The 19,284-nt window shown below is 41.5% G+C and overlaps 1 non-coding gene across 1 annotated transcript; it reads left to right on the forward strand.

Moving 5' to 3' along the window:
* Positions 1 to 15,170: 15,170 nt before the first annotated feature.
* TRNAN-GUU (transfer RNA asparagine (anticodon GUU)) lies at positions 15,171 to 15,244 on the forward strand. Its single transcript has one exon. It is a non-coding gene; the product is annotated as a tRNA-Asn (tRNA).
* The last annotated feature ends 4,040 nt before the right edge of the window (positions 15,245 to 19,284 follow it).

Genomic DNA, 19,284 nt, shown 5'->3' on the forward strand with positions numbered 1-19,284 from the left:
TAACCATGAGTGTCTCATTTGAAACTTTAAGGACACCATCAATATTAGTGAACTTGCACCCTATAGCCTTGAGTGCACCGAGAGAAATCAGACTTTTCCTCATGTCAGGAACGTGCCTGACATCAGTCAAGGTATTATCCATTTCATCAAACATCTTGATGCTCACAGTACCAACAACCACAACATTATAGACATTGTCATTGCCCATAAAGAGCTGTCTACCATTGCATTCTTTGTAACTGGCGAACCAACTCTGATGAGGAGTCATGTGATATGATGCTCCTGTGTCGAGGATCTATTCATTTTTATGATTGTCGTGAAGTGACCAATCATGGACACAGACATAACATCACCATACTTGTCTTTTCATCAGATGTAACAATATTGACCTTCTTGGAAGAAGCCTTTGAGTTTTCTTTCTTCGCTTTAGGATTGGTACAATCCTTTTTCATGTGTCCAGTCATTCCACGGTTTCAACACTGTAGTTTTCCTTTGCCATTGTCTTTGGATTTGGATCTAGGTCTTGAGGATCCTTTACCTCGATCAATATTCCTGCCCCTCGTAATCAGTGCATCGGAAGATGTCCCCATGCCACCGTTTAGCTTGCTCATGGCACTCCCTTGAAGCGTTGAGATAATGGTGTCGACACTCAGGGTTTTATTTGTGGTGCACATTGTGTCCCTAAATGACTCCTACGATGTCAGAAGATAATTCAACAACATACATGCTTGTTCCTCACCTTTGATCACTTCCTTCATATCCAGCAGTTTGCAAACCAATTTATTAAAGTTGCTGATGTGGGTCTCTAGATCTCCACCCTCTGCCATCTTGAAGGTGTATCACTGTAGCTTCAAGTATAGGTGATTTTCAGAGGATTTTTTCACATAGATATCCTCTAACTTTGCCCATAAACTAGCCGCAGTTTTCTCCCTCAAAACATTGTAGAGAACTTCATCCGTGAGATATAAACGGATGAAAAGTTAAGCATTCATGTTAAGAGTATTCCAGTCTTCGTCATTCATAGTCGATTTTCGCTCCTCAAGAGCTTTAACTTCGCCTTGCTTGGTTAATAGATTAGTCATCTTGATCTTCCATAACTCAAAATTATTTTTGCCTGAGAACTTCTCAATATCAAACTTGGCGTTTCCCATTGATGTTAATCCTACAAATCCAGATCTATGCCCCAACGATTTCTTTGATACCACTTGTTGGGAATTGGGTTGCAGAATCACACAGAGATGGATCAGCTAGTGAGATAAAAACTTCTTAAACTTGTCAATTCCGTAATCACTAGTACAAGGCAAATAGAACACATTCATAAGGGTTAACCCATTCCCTTGCTCAATTAACTTAAGTACGACGCGCACTTCTAAATCAGTCACAAATGGAGAGGAATCTGGATTCCGATTCAATCTCCAATATGTCCGTCTCGACACAGGGGGTACTGACTAATTCACTTAATACTTTTGAGTCAAGTAGACACTAGCACGCCGCACAATCATACATGCACACGTATTTCTGATCCCAGCCCTTGGTCTTATGAGTGGCCTTAACTAGCTAAATTGGGTGTACTAGCAGAGTCCAACAATCCAGTGGAGCCCACATGTCTAAATTGTAAATACAAGCAACGCAAGGACTCGTTAAACTAGACCATTGGTTCTACCACAGTCAATGGACCATGCTCAAAACTCCTCAAATTGAAAGATCCTAGCAATTGAGTTTGCACCTTTCTTCAATTCAATGCGATTGACATTGTATTTCTCTTTTGTTGGCTGCAAAGTTTGACGGTTTAGACTGTTGAATTGTGGAAAATTCAAGGCATAGGACACCCAAGTTGGCTCAAACTGATGGATGGCCTGGATTGCTGAACTATGGGCCCCACATTTCTAAAGTCCTAAAAAAGATATAGAAAGGTTATAATTTATTATCACAAATTTAATAGTGAGTGTCTCATTAAGAAGATTTTTCAAGGCAAAGAACATCCAAGTGGGCCCTGTTCAATGGTGTGGATTACTGAAATTTCGGTCCAGTATCTCAAAGATCCAAGTAATGTAAAGCCCTCCAACTAGTCCTGTGGGAAAAAAAATTATATGGGTCTGAACTGTTAGATGGTCTAGAATACATAATTACTGCCCCCCAACTCTAAGTCCAAAAGGAAAAGTAAAAATGAGCAAATAGGATCACTAGTTCAAATTGGACCTGACCAATGTTTTTGGGTTGCTGAACTTTGGGCCCCACATTTGTTGCTAACAACGGATGGTTTGGAATACGGATCAATGGGCTGGCCCCACATATGGTCTAAACAACGGATGGCCTGGATTATGGAACAATGGGCCGCACATCTCCCTTCTGGAATATATATATATATATATATATATAAATATATATATATATAAATAAATATATATATATATATATATATATAAATATATATATATACTTGTACTTGTATAAATGCTAGGAGGGCAAATAAGAACACTGGATCAATTGGACTTGACAAATGTTTTTGGGTTACCGAACTTTGGGCCCCACATCTGGTCCGAACAATGGGTGGCCTGGATTACGGAACAATGGGCTGGCCGGCATCGGGTCCAAGCAACGGATGGCCTGGATTACAGAACAATGGGCCCCACATCTCCATTGTGGAAAAAAAATCTACTTATATAAATGCTATGGACCCCACATTCCGTCATGGGAAAAAACCTGCTTACAAAAACGCTCGAGGGGCTTGAACCTTCGACCATGGTCAGACCCCGCATCTGGTCCAAACATCTGAAGGTCTTGATTACGGAACAATGGGCCCCACATCTCCATTGTAGAAAAAAAAAATTTCTTGTATAAATGCTACGGGCTACACATCTCTATAGTGGAAGAAAAAAACTACTTACACAAACGCTAGGTGGGCTTGAAGCTCCAACCTTGGATCAGCGCAGCATCTTGGTCAACACAACAGATGGCCTGGATTACATAACAAAGGGCCTCACATCTCCATTGTGAAAAAAAAAGACTACTTGTCTAAACGCTACATGCCCCACATCTCCGTCGTGGAAAAAAAAAAAAAACTACTTACACAAACGCTAGGAGGGCTTGAACCTCTGACCTAGGTTCGGCCCAGCATATGGTCAAAACAACGGATGGCCTGGATTACGGAACAATGGACCCCACATCTCCATCTGGGAAAAAAAATACTTACACAAATGCTAGGAGGGCTTGAACCTCCGACTTTGGATTGGCGCAGCATCTGGTTAGTGTGGGACTTAATCTATATGCGGAATAGGCCCACGGATCTGTTTGTGCATGGGAAATGGTGGTCAGGGGTCCGATAGCTTACCTAGCTGAGACGCCGCCATGAAAGCCGGATAAGAATACCAGAATACCTGTAGAGCTTAAGATCTTCCTCTCCTTCACACCCTTTCTGCAATTCACAAGATGAGACTCGAATTTTTGCTGTGGTGTAGGATCGGGGACCCAGCTCTCTTTTATAGAATCTGTGGAAAGAGAGTTTGAAACTCATCACAACTCTCTCTCCCATGCTCCACATTGTAGCATCCTAGTGCAACTTAAATTACTGTCTGCTTATAGCATTCCAGCCCTAGTATGCAGAGCTACACAGATAGACTGCGCAGCGTATCACATGAAGTGGGGCCCACTGGTCTACTCAATCATCTAGTCCAACTGTATGACAATCCAGACTGTTGATTAGTGAGGCCCACTAAATAAAGTTCTTACAGTCAGAACAATGCATGGCTTGGATTACGGAACAATGGCCCCACATCTCTAACCAACTGAGCTATTCCAACTTTTTCATAAGTTTAGTCATATCGTGCTAACCAATCACTTCCATTGCCTGTTTTGATAAGCGTGTCAGGTATTTATTTATCTTTTCTTTTCATTTTAATATTAAAAGTGCGAAGCTCAACAATTGTAACATGACCAGTGTACATATTGTGATATTTGAATACGTATGGAATTCGAAATTATGCCTAACATGATTATCTATCGTGGATATATGCTTGTTATATATGCGACAACTCCTTAGCGAAAGGACTTGCCCTAAATCACGCTACGGCTGATATACGTTATATATGTTAAAGTGTGTAGCCTAAATGTTTGTGAAAATGATTAAATGAATATGGAACCCAGATTCATGCATGCCATGATTATCCACTGTGGGTATATGCGTGTGGTATACGGGGCAACTCCCTGGTGTAAGGATTTTTTGATGCAGGACAGCCCTAATTATGATGTATGCTTATGGACACAATTAAACAGCGGAAATAAAAGGAATAAATGATCTAAAATTCTAACAGTAATCATCATAACTGAGAAAATTATAAAGGAAACATGCAATGGAGCGGGCCATCACTACAACCATGGGTTATGGAATTCAATTACTACTTGGGTTGGATCCGGCGAGGGATGAGACCTCCCGATCTTACATGGTCACACCCAATCGATCAATGAAGATCACTAGTCCGAAGAACCAAGAAGTTTCTCGGATTAGGGATTTGAGAATTTGGGGATTTAGGGTTTAAATCGGTTCTCAAGATTTTGATCGAAGAAGGATTAGCCAAAACTGAAAAATAGAAGGAAGAAAATTATTACCTTGAAGAAGTTGGAGGGGCACAAGAAGAAATTAAAAGAAGAAGATCAAGGGGAGAAAAGAAGCACCATGAGAGAGAAGAGAGGAAGGAGGCAACCAAAGGGTTTGCTTTTCATTAATCAATAGTTGAAATTCGAGTTTAGGGCTTTACCCCACTTAAATAAGCAAATAAAGACATAAAATTACTAAAATACCCCTAGGATAAGCAAATAAAGATATAAGATTACTAAAAGACCCCTAACTAAGTCAAAAAACACACAAATAATATAAGTATGGGAAAGTTTGGGCGCTCGGTCTTCTTTCTCCAATCTTCCTTCACATGTGTCTTCCCTAAGTGGGGTCTTCTATATGTCCAATCACATGTGAAAGGTCTTCAGCTCCTCAATATTCGCCTATCCACAAGGACGGCACTTGTGGTTGGCGCTTTCTTCGTTGGTACACCTTGAATGCACTTGTGTCCGCATCAATTCCCCTCGGGTGAAAAAAACTCGACTCCGACGAGTTGAAACTTTTGTAGCGCTCGAGTAGATCTGGATTAATACCCTGCAATGCATCGCCCAATAGCCATGTAGATTCAGACGATGGTTTATTTTTTCACCTGACAAGATACCTTTGGAAACCCCCATCTCTCATGGATACTATCTCGTCATCCAAGATTTCCTCAATTGCTTCTTTATGGGTAATGGGTGGAGGAGGGGGTGGAAGGGGTTGGGTAGTAAACTCAGAAAAAGGCCATGAAAGGGACGATGTATCAACAATGGGAGTATGGGCACAGACTAGATCTTCCACATTAAAAGTTGGATTAATGCTCATTTCAGGTGGAAGGTCAACCCGATACGCGTTGGACCCAACCTTTTGTAATATCTTGAATGGTCCAGCACTACGCACTTATAATTTCTTTGCAAATCCTTAAGAGAATCGCTCTGGCCTTATTCGCACCATTACATAGTCTCCTTCTTGAAATTCTTGCACTTTACGATGAGAATCAGCTGAAACTTTATAATCATCATTGCTCTTATTTAACCGCTGTCTAATATGTGTATGCAAATCATGAATATGGCGTGCGAATGCATCGGCTGAGTCAGAAGACCTTTGGGTAACAGACATAGGTAGGAGATCTATGGGCATTCTAGGTTTATAACCACTTACAATTTCAAAAGGACTCAACCCTGTAGATCTATTAACTGACCCATTATAAGCAAGTTCAGCAATTGGTAAAATTAGGTCCCAAGTCTTAACATGTTCACCTACTAGACAACGTAGAAGATTTCCAAGGCTATGGTTTACCACTTCAGTTTGACCATCTGTTTGTGGGTGGTAAGCAGTAGAAAATTGCAAACGAGTTCCCATAATGTGCCACAGTGTCTTCCAAAAATAGCTAGTAAATCGAACATCACGATCAGACACTATGGTTTTAGGTAACCCATGGAGACGTACCACACCATAAAAAAAGACGAGCAACATGAGATGCATCTGACGTCTTCGAACATGGGAGGAAATGCGCCATTTTAGAAAAACGGTCCACAACGACAAAAATGGAATCGTGCTTTTTTATAGTCTTGGGAAGCCCGAGCACGAAGTCCATACTAATATCCTGCCACGGAGCATGAGGCACTGGCAATGGCATGTACAGCCCGGTATTTTACTTTCTTTGCTTTGCCAGCTGACATGTTCGACACTGCCCTAAAACTTTGGCTACGTCTCGCTTGAGGCTTGGCTAATAAAAATGATCTTCCACGAGGGCAATGGTTTTATCACGACCAAAATGGCCAGCTATCCCTCCTGAATGAAGCTCCCAGATGAGGAATTCACGAAGGGACATACGGGGAATACAAAGTCTATCTCCCTTGAAAAGAAAGACATCTTTAAGAACATATTCACCCATAATATGCTAGTCACTAGAGAGCGACACGTAAGTACCCCCAAAATCAGGACATATGGGGTATTCATCTTTCAGTTGCTTAAATCTGACTACCTCTACACTCAAGGAGTTGAGCAACGCCACTCTCCTACTAAGGGCATCCGCTGGTTTGTTTTCAACCCCGGCCTTGTGTTTCAAAACAAACGAATATTCCTGAAGAAACGCTACCCACTTGGCATGCCTTGGGTTGAGTTTCTTCTGAGAATGCAAATATCTCAAAGCCTCATGGTCAGAAAATAAAACGAATTATTGCGGTAGGAGGTAGTGTCGCCAATGTCTCAGGGATTGCACTACCGCATAAAATTCTTTGTCGTAAGTGGAGTATTTTTATTTTGCCTCATTCAGTTTCTCACTGAAATAGGCCACTGGGTGTCCTTCTTGACTCAACACTCCACCTATACCGACACCAGACACATCGCACGCTACTACAAAGACTGTAGAAAAGTCAGGTAGATGCATGACAGGAGCTTCCACCATCTTGCCCTTAATTTCTTTAAAAGCCTTGACGGCGGCTTTAGACCACGCGAACTCTCCCTTTTTCATGCACTCGGTAATGGGAGCCATGATCGTGCTAAAACCCCTAATGAACCGACGATAAAAAGTTGTTAGGCCGTGAAAACTTCGCACCTCATGAATGTTTCTTGGTTCTGGCCACTCAACTATGGCCCTGACTTTTTCAGGGTCTGCGCGCATCCCTTCAGATGACACTATAAATCCTAAGAACACAACTTGGTTAGACATGAATGTACATTTTTTAAGATTAGGGTACAACTTTTCCTTCCTAAGGACACTACAGACCTTCTTTAAATGTTCAAGGTGTGATTCCTTAGTGGTACTATAAATAAGAATATCGTCAAAGTACACCACTAGGAATTTTTTCATGAACGGCCTCAAAGTTTGTGTCATCACCTGCATGAAAGTACTGGGTGCGTTAGTCAAGCTGAAGGGCATGACCAACCACTCATACAGCCCATCTTTCGTCTTAAACGCCGTCTTCCACTCATCTCCCAAGCGTGTACGAATTTGGTAATATCCACTCTTGAGGTCTATCTTAGAGAATATAGTGGACCTGGCCATCATATCAAGCATATTATCAAGTCTAGGTATAGGGAACCTATACTTGACAGTAATTTTGTTTATGGCACGGCTGTCCGCACACATGCGCCACGTGCCGTCTTTCTTTGACGTCAACAATGCAGGCACGGCACACGGGCTCATACTCTCTTGGATGAAACCCTTTTGCAGAAGCTCATCAACTTGCTTCTTCAACTTTGCATGCGCTGTAGGGTTCATCCTGTAGTGAGGAAGGTTCGGTAGAGTAGACCCTGGGATAAGATCAATGGCATGCTGTATGTCCCTCATAGGTGGCAACTCATTCGGTAAGTCTTCAGGAAATACATCACTATATTCCTTCAGGACCGAGGTCACCTCACAGGGCAACTCTGATGGAACCTCAGGTGTAATTTCTCTAACCACAAGGGCATACACCATAGAATCCTCCTTAGCCTCTTTTTCAAACTCTCTTGCGCTGATTATATGTAAAGACTTAGGTTTGGATTTCCCCATTTCTCTAGGTTCACTTGTCTTCTCATCCTTCTTCTTCCCTAGTGTATTCTCAGGTGGCATGGGATTAAGTTTGATCTTTTTACCATTATACATAAAAGTACAGGCATTCGAACGGCCAAAGATCGTGACATCATTATCGAATAGCCACGGTCTACCTAGGATAACATGTCCCACATCCATAGGTAAAACATCACACCACAGGGACTCTTTGTATGACCCAAACTCGATGGGGACTAGATATTACTGGGTGACACGTAGGGATGTCTTGTCAACCCAAGAAACTTTATACAGGTCTGGATGAGTTGTAGATTTCAGTTTTAAGCGATCTAAGGTGCTAGTGGAAATCACATTCTGACAACTTCCATTGTCCATTATCACCTTACAATGCTTTTCACCACACTTGGCAATAGTGTAGAAGATAGTGCTTCGACGCCAGTCAGCACTACTTCTAGACTGAGCTAACACACGCCTGACTACTACAAGCGTTGCTTCTCCATCCACTTCTTCATCAGTAAGTCCTCCTTCAGGGTGATACTCTTCAACTTCATAATCACCCTGGTCATCTCCACCCTCGTGGGGCTCGCCTATAACTAAGGCTCTCCCACGGCTCTTCGTAGGACACTGATTAGACATGTGGCCAAGGTTGCCACACTCATAGCACCTCACTTGGCTTATGTTACTAGGACTGGCACCAAGAACCCCTTTGCCCTTGTCCTCCCTAGGCCTAGGCAGAATGGTCGCCTGTGCTCTAGGTTGACTACCAATATTAGGTCTAGTTCCTTGGAAACTAGATCTAGCACTGGAGTCTCGGGACTCAAAACGACGAACAACAGGAGCCTTCAGATATTGCTCTAACTCCTGCACGACTTGATATGCTTCATCTAAGTCCGTTACGGGCCGAGTAATAAGCTCGCGCTGAAGATCCGCACAAAGGCCCATCTTGAAACGCGAGAGCGTTACTAGAGGGTCTTCTCGGATATCACATCGCATCACATACTCTTTAAATTTAGCGATGTAGTCAGTGGCAGGCATTGACCCTTGGCGTAAGGATTGCCATTGGTCAAGGAGCTTCTGACGGTATGAGAGAGGAAGGTACTTCTCCTTCAATTTCTCTTTCATCTCATACCAATGTGTGATAGGGGCTCTACCAACTCTCTCTATCCTACGCTCGGTGTTGGTCCAGAAGAGCTTGGCTTGACCCACAAGCTTCATCTTAGTAAACCGCATTTGACGGTTTTTCGACATGCCATACCACTCAAAGTAGTGGTCCATGTCAGCAACCCAGTCAAGGAACGCCTTGGGATCCAAGCGCCCATCAAAACTCGGGACCTCAACTCTCACACTCTTCATCACACGCTCATCTGGATCATAACGATCTTGATGACCACATGTGGCTCGTGCCTCTCGCACCACACCATGACCGTTACCATGATCTCTATCCTCACTACCACCACGTGTGGCAGCGCGTTCTCCAATGATTCCTTCCACTTGGGAGTGTGCATCTTCCCCTACAGCGGGATTTTCCTTTTGGGACGCCTCTAGTTGCTCCACCTTAGTTATGGTAGTGGTAATTTGGTTCTCAAGGCGGGCAAACTCACGCCTTTGACCCGCTTCTAGGGCGGTTATCTTTTGTATCAATTGAGCAAGTTGCTCAGATAACTGTTCGTTATTCATGGTAGGTTGAAGTCTGAAACCTTTACCTCTTCTCGTGGGCATATAATGAAGACTTGAACCAAACTCTACCTAACTAGACTACTAGGTGTTATGACTTTCAAGATGAATGCGATGAATGCAAAACTACTATGAACTGACACAATTAAGTTGAAACAGGAAACAACTCAAACCTGAAAATTTTCCAGATTAGGAACTTTCTAAAGTTGGAAAGTTTCTAAAATTGAAAACTTTCTAAACCTGGAACTTTCCTAAGTTAAACCTAAAAATCAAAACCCTAATTTGATAACTCGATCTAGACAAAAACCATGCAAGCCTAGGCTTTGATACCAAATTTGACGCAGGACAGCCCTAATTATGATGCATGCTCATGGACACAATTAAACATCGGAAATAAAAGGAATAAATGATCTAAAATTCTAACAGTAATCGTCATAACTGAGAAAATCATAAAGGAAACATGCAATGGAGTGGGCCATCACTACAACCATGGGTTATGGAATTCAATTACTACTTGGGTTGGATCTGACGAGGGATGAGACCTCCCGATCTTGCATGGTCACACCCAATCGATCAATGAAGATCACTAGTCCGAAGAACCAAGAAGTTTCTCGGATTAAGGATTTGAGAATTTGGAGATTTAGGGTTTAGATCGGTTCTCAAGATTTTGATCGAAGAAGGATTAGCCAAAACTGAAAAATAGAAGGAAGAAAATTATTACCTTGAAGAAGTTGGAGGGGCACAAGAAGAAATTAGAAGAAGAAGATCAAGGGGAGAGAAGAAGCACCATGAGAGAGAAGAGAGGAAGGAGGCAACCAAAGGGTTTGCTTTTCATTAATCAATAGTTGAAATTCGAGTTTAGGGCTTTACCCCACTTAAATAAGCAAATAAAGACATAAAATTACTAAAATACCCCTAGGATAAGCAAATAAAGATATAAGATTACTAAAAGACCCCTAACTAAGTCAAAAAACGTGCAAATAACATAAGTATGGGAAAGTTTGGGCGCTCGGTCTTCTTTCTCCAATCTTCCTTCACATGTGTCTTCCCTAAGTGGGGTCTTCTATATGTCCAATCACATGTGAAAGGTCTTCAGCTCCTCAATATTCGCCTATCCACAAGGACGACACTTGTGGTTGGCGCTTTCTTCGTTGGTACACCTTGAATGCACTTGTGTCTGCATCATTTTTCTTAATACGTGTTATCACCAACATACATTATGTATGTTGGAATATGTAGTCTAAGTGTTTGTAGAATGTCTGAATGGACAAGTGTGTAATAAATTGTACTTTATATGGGTATTGAGAAGAAATTCTCAACTACCTTAACGATGTGTATGATTTCCTCCATGTAACTTATCTTCTTTGTCTGTTTTACTTAGACACTGCCTGTGTGTGAATTCATGGTTAAGTTAAAATCCATCAAATGCTCACATGCTTGTATGATTGGAATTGTTAATCCATTACTGTTCTGATTAGTTAGTATGATTATCTGTTATAATTGAATGTGTTTGGGACTATGAAATAGTTCAGGCAATCGGTAACAGGTTCTGATTTGGTGGCTGAGGTTGTCTCGCTACATAGGACGTGATCGATGAATCCAAGCCGTACTTGAAATGTTGGCAGTGGTTAGGCCACACGGAGAGCTTACGCACTTCATGTCGATTAACTCAACGTGCGCTCATACTAGGCGAGCTTGTCAAGTAACTCGATTGGCCCTATTGTATGTTCACCATGTATGGACGCTACTGTTTGAATCTAAGGTACCAAACTCACTAGTGAAAATCCTTTTAAACCGTGGTACCTCGATCCGCTAAGACTCATGAGTCGGGCATGGTAGTATAGGACATCGTGGTCGAGCTGTTGGTCTACGCTGGGGTGACGAGCCTCCTCGTAGTGACCAGTGAGCAACCTAGACTCGTGAGCCGAATACGGTGGTATGAGACACTGTATTCGAGCTGTCAGCCTACACTGATGAGGTGACGAGCCCTTTGTAGTGACTTCGAGCGTACACTAAGACTGCGTAGCGGCGACGAGCCCTTATGTAGCTACAAGAGTACACTAGGCCTGCACTGATAAGGTGACGAGCCCTTTATAGCGACCTAGAACCGCAATATCGTATGAGAATTGCTAGAATTGACAACCCTAGAATGGATCATTATTTGGGAATTAACATAAGGGAGGTACCTTAGCTTCCTAATCTTGCTGTATGAAAGGGACTAATAATAACTCGGTAATCATTCTCATTTCATCGCACTGCATGTACCTCGGGTTGAAGAGCACAGAGGAAAGAAAGCATGCTATGACCTTAAGATGATGTTGCACGAGGGAGTGTAGGCGAGGGCATGCATCATGCTTACATTTCATCCTTGCATTAATAAGAGTATCTAGGAATGTCTGATATGTCTGCTTTATCATTATTGCTTGACTGAATTGATAACATGTTAACCTTTGCTCTATGATCCCACTGAATTGATCATTCACTCTCACGTTCTGGGACGGTGTTCTAAACACCCACCAGACTCTCTCTTAGTTGCAAATGACGATGCGACTCATGAGGCGGAGCCCGATTACTATGACAATCAGGATGAGTTCTCATATATGCAATTCTCCGGTGGTTTCGCTTAGACCATCTGGATCAACGGGCTACAGGGTCTATTATTATAGTTGAACTATTTTGAACTATTACATGTATATGGTGACTCAGTAATGTCTTCATACTCTGGTGACCGATCATGATCCTTTTGGCTCATACACGTCTATATCCATTTTCCAGTCTTCCGCTTGCGTTATATGAATTGATCTGGAGTATGAATTACTGTTTTGGTATAATCCCACTCATGATTAATGCACTAACACAGACAACATTTAATCATCATTATCTATGTTGCATAAGTGATGCGTTGGAACTCGTGGGTTGCGTTTATACTCGACCCCTAATTTTCAAGGCGTTACACGTACGTGGAGTAGTGGGATCGAATCACAGGAACTATCTCACACTCGCTCTCTCACTTCTTCACTTTCTCCTTCACTTTCTCACTCTCTTTTCTCTCTTAGGGTTTAGAATTCGTATGGAATGAGAGAGGGGTGGGTAAAGGCCCTTATATAGGCCTAGAACTGAAGGGAATGGCCTCAGGGCCATTGTATACTTAGGTTATAGCCAAAGAGTGGCCATTTCGGTCCAACGGAGCACATCTGGAGGCCCCCTTTCTGCATACGATATGGGAAAAGTTCCCTGACATTGGATCTAGGTCAGGTTAAGTTTTTGGTCCGATCAGATTTATGGAACGACTGCAGAGGACCAGTTTCAGTTCAACGATCACCGCCACTCGATCAGGGCCACAAGTACACTAACCTGCGTATGAAATTTTTCCTAATCCGATGATGTATTTGGGTCAGATTCTGATGGTCTGAAACCTTAGAATTGGCCCGCAAGCGAACAACCCAGTTTACTTAAATCTGAGTACATTTGCTAAAGATATTCACGTTTCTCACACACTTCGCTCCGGGCTAAAGTTGTGCGTTTCTGGATACTATCTGAACTTGATTTCTGAGATAGTCGTCAAGCCCAGTAAGGCGGTCATATTCATATAGTCTCGCTGTAATCGGACTTTCGACGTGCAGTACAGGTCTGATACGAAGTTTCGGTGTGCTCCCGAGAGCAACCGAGTTTTGAGATTGATTCTAAGTTTCAGGGTAATGTAGCGTCAACGATTCTACACGTTTTGGATCTTGCAGTTCGTATTTAAAGTGGTTCAAGCTAATTTAGTTTAGCACTTGAATAATTTTTGTCTAATTTCTAAAGGATTTGGTACTGAGCGATTTTTGCCTGAGGTGGAACTCAAGTCTTTGTACGAATTTTTTCCGAGACGTTACATTCCGCACAACAACATTATTCACCACGCAACTACTCACCATGCAACACTATTCATCGCGCGATTATTCACGTGCAATTATTCACCGCGCAACACTATTCATGTGCAACTATTCACCGCACAACACTATTCACTGCGCAACTATTCACCGCGCAACACTACTCACCGCATAACTATTCATGCAACACTATTCACGCGCAACAGATTTTCTAGAGAGAGGGATGATAGAGAGGGCCGCATAATGGGTAGAGCTGCCTATCTTGGATTCTTGATGCATATCAAACCAAACTCCTATTGACTCGTGTATTTTTTATGCCCCAACAATCATCAAATGTGATGAGGCATCCCACAATGACTTCCTGAAGCTCAGACTATTTGGAAATTCTTTAACATGAACTGTTTTCACGTGGTACATAAATCCATTGCCCAATTCAATCCAGATATGGACTGAGATGGAAGAGAAATTTCATATGCAGTTCCACTATACTAAGCCTAAAGTATCTATAACTAACCTTTTCAAGCTAAGACAATTGTCAAAAGAGTCAGCCGAGCAACTTATTGCCCGATTCAAGAGACTCGAAACCGTTGCCTTGGTCATTTTGCTCGAGGTTGAGTTCGTTTGGTTGGCTTTAAAAGGCATGAGTTTCAAGATTCACAAAAAGTCCGAATGCGTGTACTTTGAAAACTTGTGTAAGTTATCAAATAGGGCCACCATATACGAGTGAATCCTTCGGGAGGAGCAAGGTGATTGCAATGTCATGGGCCATACATTCAAATATTAATAAAATCCACATTGTTGAGTCTTCTTTTTGTTTATAAGCTCATCTCGATTCCTTTGGAAAAATATTAGGTTAAAGTACTGCTAGAGGAACAAGTTCAGTAGACTCTGACACGCTCACTTGTCATAATCACATGCGAAATCTGAATAGAGGCACTTGATCACATGTGACCTCGTTTTTTTATTGAATTGACACAGCATATGCTTATGTTTTCAACCCATGCCACTTTCACAGTACATCTGTTCCATGTAAAATGGTGGTCCATCATAAGATTACTCATATTGAGAATCAGATTGACCCACCATCCATGCCGCTGATCGAACAGTAGATGGAGCAGCAGACCCAGAAAATTACATGAGAAAATAATATTAAACATCTGATTTTCTTCTAATTTGGTCCACTCTCCAATATAATTTTGACCATGCATTTGATTGTTATTGAGAATGGATGGTTAGGATTGCTTGATCAGTCTGATTTCATACATATGCTCCATCCACAATGGGACCTACAATTTGGATGCTCCAGATAGCTGTACGTCAGTTCCACGTAGGAGGAGTATGACATACGCCCATTTTTAAATCTAAGGCCATGTGAAAGGAATAACAGCCAAAGGTTCAAATTTCACACGCATTATTATGATTTTTTGGGCCACGATCCATCCCAATGGAATCCACGGTTGCTGATTGTTTGGATTTAATAGGCTGAGATGAATGGATAATACAATAAATAAATTAATATTAAAAACAATGCTAACAAGCTGGAATAGCTCAGTTGGCTAGAGCGTGTGGCTGTTAACCACAAGGTCGGAGGTTCAAGCCCTCCTTCTAGCGTATTTTATTTTATTTCCATATGATTTTATTTTATTTTATTACCAGATGGAGATGTTATTTTATTTTATTTTATTTCCATATGATTTTATTTTATTTTATTACCAGATGGAGGTGTTATTTTATTTTATTTTTTTTCCATATGATTTTATTTTATTTTATTTCCAGATGGAGATGTGGAGCCATTGTTCCGTAATCCAGGCCATCCGTTGTTTTGACTAGCAAATAGAGATGTGGGGCCCGTAGCGTTTATTTAAGTAGTTTTTCTATTTTTATTTTCACAATGGAGATGTGGGGCCCATTTTCTGTAATCCAGGCCAGATGCTCCGCAGATCCAAGGTTGGAAGTTCAAGCCCTCGAAGCGATTTGTAGAAGTAGTTTTTCCTTCCATGATGGAGACGTGTGGCCCGTAGCGTTTATACAACTAGATTTTTTTTTATTTTTTTCCACAATGGAGATGTGGGGCCCATTGTTCCATAATATATACCTTCTGTTGTTCGGACCAGATGAGGGTCCTGCCCAAGGTCAGTGGTTCAGACCGTCCTAGCGTTTATGTAAGCAGGTTTTTTTTCAAACGATGGAATGTGGGGCCCATGGTGTTTATATAAGTAGATTTCTTTTCCACAATGGAGATGTGGGGCCCATTGTTATGTAATCTATGCCATCCGTTGGTTGGACTAGATGAAGGCTGGCCCATTGTTCCGTAATCCAGACCAGCCATTGTAGGGACGAGATGTGGGGCCCAAAGTTCAGTAACCCAAAAACATTTGTTTTGTACAATTGATCTGGTGTTGCTATTTGCCCTCCTAGCATTTATACAAGTAGATTATTTTTTTCCAAAATGGATATGTGGGGCCTATTTTTCTGTAATCTAGGCCATCCGTTGTGTGGACCATATGTGGGGCCAGCCCATTAATCCATAATCCAGACCATCCGTTGTTGGCACCAGATGTGGGGCCTAAAGTTCAGCAACCCAAAAACATTGGTCAGGTCCACTTTGATCTAGTGTTCCTATTTGCTCATTTTTACTTTTCCTTTCGGACTTCAGGGATGTGGGCCCGTAATTATGTATTCTAGACCATCTATCAGTTCAGACCCATTTGATTTTTTTTCCCTGAGGACTAGTAGGAGGGCTTCACATTACTTGGATCTCTGAGATACTGGACCCAAATTTCAGTAATCCACACCATTGAAAAGGGCCCACTTGGATGCTCTTTGCCTTGAAAAATATTCTTGATAGGACACTCATTATTAAATTTGTGATAATAATTCATAAATGTTCTATTTATTTTTTTGGACTTTAGAGATGTGGGGCCCACAGTTCAGCAATCCAGGCATCCATCGGTTTGAGAGCGCACTTGGGTGTCCTATGCCTTGAAATCTCAGAATTCAACAGTCTAAACTGTCAAATTTTACAGGCAACAAAAGTGAAATACAACGTCAATCACATTGAATTGAAGAAAGGCGCAAACTCCATGACTAGGATCTTTCGATTTGAGGAGTTTTGAGCAAGGTCCATTGACAGTGCTAGAACCAGTCTAGATTAACGAGTCTGTGTTGCCTGTATTTACAATTTAGAGATGTGGGCTCCACTGGATAGTTCGACCCCACTATTACCCCCAATTTAGCCCGTTAAGACCACTTGTATGAACAAGGGCTGGGATAAAAAATATGTGTGCATGTATGATTGCGTGGCGTGCTAGTGTCTACTTGACTCAAAGGTATTGATCAAATTATTCAGTACAGCCAAACATGATGGAGATTGAATCGGAATCCAGAGTCCTCTCCATCAGGGACTGATTTAGAAGTGTGCATTGTACTTGAGTGATTTGGGCCAAGAAACGGGTTGACCCTTACGAATCTGTTCTATTTGCCTTATACCAGTAAATAGGGAATTGGCCTGTTTCAGAACTTTTAATCTCACATTTATAGGTAATATTTCTCAATAAGAGCAAAAGATTCACACATAGCAGAGTAATGGAAAGCATAAATCAGATCGATCTTTGTTAATGTTAGAATACACTATATGTCACATAGTTCATATATACTTATAAAACGAAACAGACGACGCATTTTGCATGTAAAATAGCACCCATGTCAGTTATAAATCATTAACCGACATTGAAAGCTTTGAAAACCATAACGTATACGTTTATAGTCCGCACCTTTCGCCGATAGACTCGTAACGAACTCAGTTTTAAAGCTAAGTCTTTGTCTACGGCAGATTGACAACCTATAGCATAAATTAGGTTAGCTATTTCATAACTTACACTATCTGAAACCCTAAAACATATTAGGGTTAGGTTTTCTTACCTAAGAACGGGATTGGTATCGCCCGTATAGCGACACAGGAGTAGTGGCTAAGCACGTGGAGCGTCAGGGAAAGATCCCAACATCTATCTCTCACTCTCTCTCTCTCTCTTCCTCACTTTCTTCTTCTCTTTTCTCTCTTCTTTCCCTTAAGGTTTGCAAAATTCGTATGGCATATGAGAGGGAATGTTTAAGGTCCTTATATAGGCCCAGGTTTGATGGGAATGGCCCCAGGGCCAAGGTATACTTAGGTTATATCCAAATACGGATTGTTCCGGTCCAATGGAGCACTTCTGGTGGCCCCTTTTTCACGTGCGGTCAGACTTAAGCTCCCTGACCATGGATCTAGGTCAGCCTGAGTTTTTGTTCCGATCGGATTTACAAATCAGCCGTGGCGGACCAGTTTCAGATCAACGGTCACGGTCACTTAATCAAGGTCACAAGTACACCAACATGTGTGGGACATTTCCCCTGATCCGAGGGTGTATTTGAGTCAGATTCTGACGGTCTGAATCCTTATATTTGGCCCGTAAGCGACACGACTCAGATCACTTCAATTCAGTTTTTTATTTCTAAATATTTTCACATTTCTCAAACTTTTCGCTCCGGGCTCAACTTGTGCAGTTCTAGATACAATTAAGACTTGATTTCCGAGAGGGTTGTCAAGTCCAATAATCCAGTCATAACTGTATAGTTTCGAGGTAATCGGACTTTCGACGTGCGGTACAAGTTCGATACGGAGTTTCGGTGTGCTCCCGAGAGCAACCGGGTTTAAGGATCGATTCTAGATTTCAGGGTAATGTAGCGTCAATGATTCTGCATGTTTTGGGTCTTGCAGATCATATTTAAAGTGATTAGTGCTAATTTCATAAGCACTCTAGTTTAGCACTTGCTAGCATTAACCTAATTTCTAAAAGGTCTTGGTCCTTGGTGATTTCTACCTGAGGTGGTACTCGGGTCTTTGTCCGAATTTTTCCGAAACATTATAGTACGTAACTACTGCTTCCGTGTCGCTATACCGGAGATTCTGATTCCGTTCTTGGGTGAGAAACCCTAACCCTAACTTGTTTTAGGAATCCAAATACGTAGATGGTGAAATAGCTAACCCGTTTTATTGATTAGGTATTCAAGTCTAGTTTATAAGGCGAGAGTGTTCAAACTGAATCCGTTATGAGTTTACCGGCGAAAGGTGCTGACTATAAACATTTAGGTTATGGTTTTCAAGGCCGTCAATGTCGGTTAATGATTTATAACTGACTTGGTTGCCATTTCTCATGCTAGATACGATGTTTCCCTCACTTTACAGATATATATGAACTATGTTGAATATAGTGTAATTCATGTGTTTATACAAATGTTTGAATGGGTATGGAATTTGGATTCGTGCTTGTCATGATTATCTGTCATGGATATATAATTGTTGTATATGTGACAACTCCTTGGTGAAAGGATTTTTCCTAATACATGTTATGACCAACATACGCCATGTATGTTGAAGTGTGTAGTCTAAGTGTTTGTAAAAATGTTTGAATGAGTATGGAATTATGATTTGTGCTTGTTATAATTATTGATCGCTAATACATGATCGTTGTATACGTGGCTACTCCTTGTGAAAGGACTAACTATAGTATGTGTTTTTAATGAATTTATTACCTGTATGCAATATGTGTGGTCTAAGTGTTTGATAAAATGCTTGAATGAGAAAATGCTTGATGTAATGTACTTACTGAGGG

This window comes from Magnolia sinica, chromosome 11, assembly GCF_029962835.1.
Source record: "Magnolia sinica isolate HGM2019 chromosome 11, MsV1, whole genome shotgun sequence".
Classification (NCBI taxonomy): domain Eukaryota; kingdom Viridiplantae; phylum Streptophyta; class Magnoliopsida; order Magnoliales; family Magnoliaceae; genus Magnolia; species Magnolia sinica.